The 625-nt window shown below is 47.2% G+C and overlaps 1 protein-coding gene across 1 annotated transcript in view; it reads right to left on the bottom strand.

Moving 5' to 3' along the window:
• The window catches only part of LOC119584982 (kinesin-like protein KIF13A), a gene marked incomplete at its 5' end in the record, with an annotated part of 70,347 nt that overhangs the window by 48,819 nt on the left and 20,903 nt on the right, over positions 1-625 (bottom strand).

Genomic DNA, 625 nt, shown 5'->3' with positions numbered 1-625 from the left:
GCCACGTAAAGAAATTCGAAAATATACGCGACGATTTGTTGAAAGCGATGCACTACAAAGGCGACTTGAAATTGCGACGCAAAAGATCCCTTAAAGCACGACACCGCACAAAGGACTAATAAATATTCCTCTAGCACAGTCTTCACATATTTCTTCGACTCCATCTTTTTCTTCCGTATCACCTCCTCGCCCCCCTTTCCATTTCATTTCCTCCCGCCTCTGCCCCCCCCCCTCAACACCCGCGGTCGACATTTCCCTCGACCGCGCCCCCCCAAAAAAACGGTTCCCTCTTCCTCCTCCTCCGCCCGCTGGCCCACATCCATCGGCCTTCACCTCTTTACCGTGACCTACTGGCACGCTGCTCTACTTCCCTTTGTTCTCTGTTCCTCCGAGACGTTCGTCCATCCCGCCTCGGATGCCTGTCCACTTTAGAGGATCCTGTAATTATCTGGATTATAAACCTGGATCACTTTTTCCAATAAGTTCGGGAGAGGGAGGGGAAGCATCTTTGAATACTTTTTCTTTTCTTAATCTTAATTTCATATCTTGATTTCTTTTTATTAAATTCTTTAAAAATAAACTACCTCCTTCTTTCCCCCCCCCCCTCATACATCTCTCTTTCTTG

The sequence above is a fragment of the Penaeus monodon genome, chromosome 19 (assembly GCF_015228065.2).
Source record: "Penaeus monodon isolate SGIC_2016 chromosome 19, NSTDA_Pmon_1, whole genome shotgun sequence".
Classification (NCBI taxonomy): domain Eukaryota; kingdom Metazoa; phylum Arthropoda; class Malacostraca; order Decapoda; family Penaeidae; genus Penaeus; species Penaeus monodon.
This window is presented reverse-complemented; position numbering and strand designations above follow the sequence as displayed.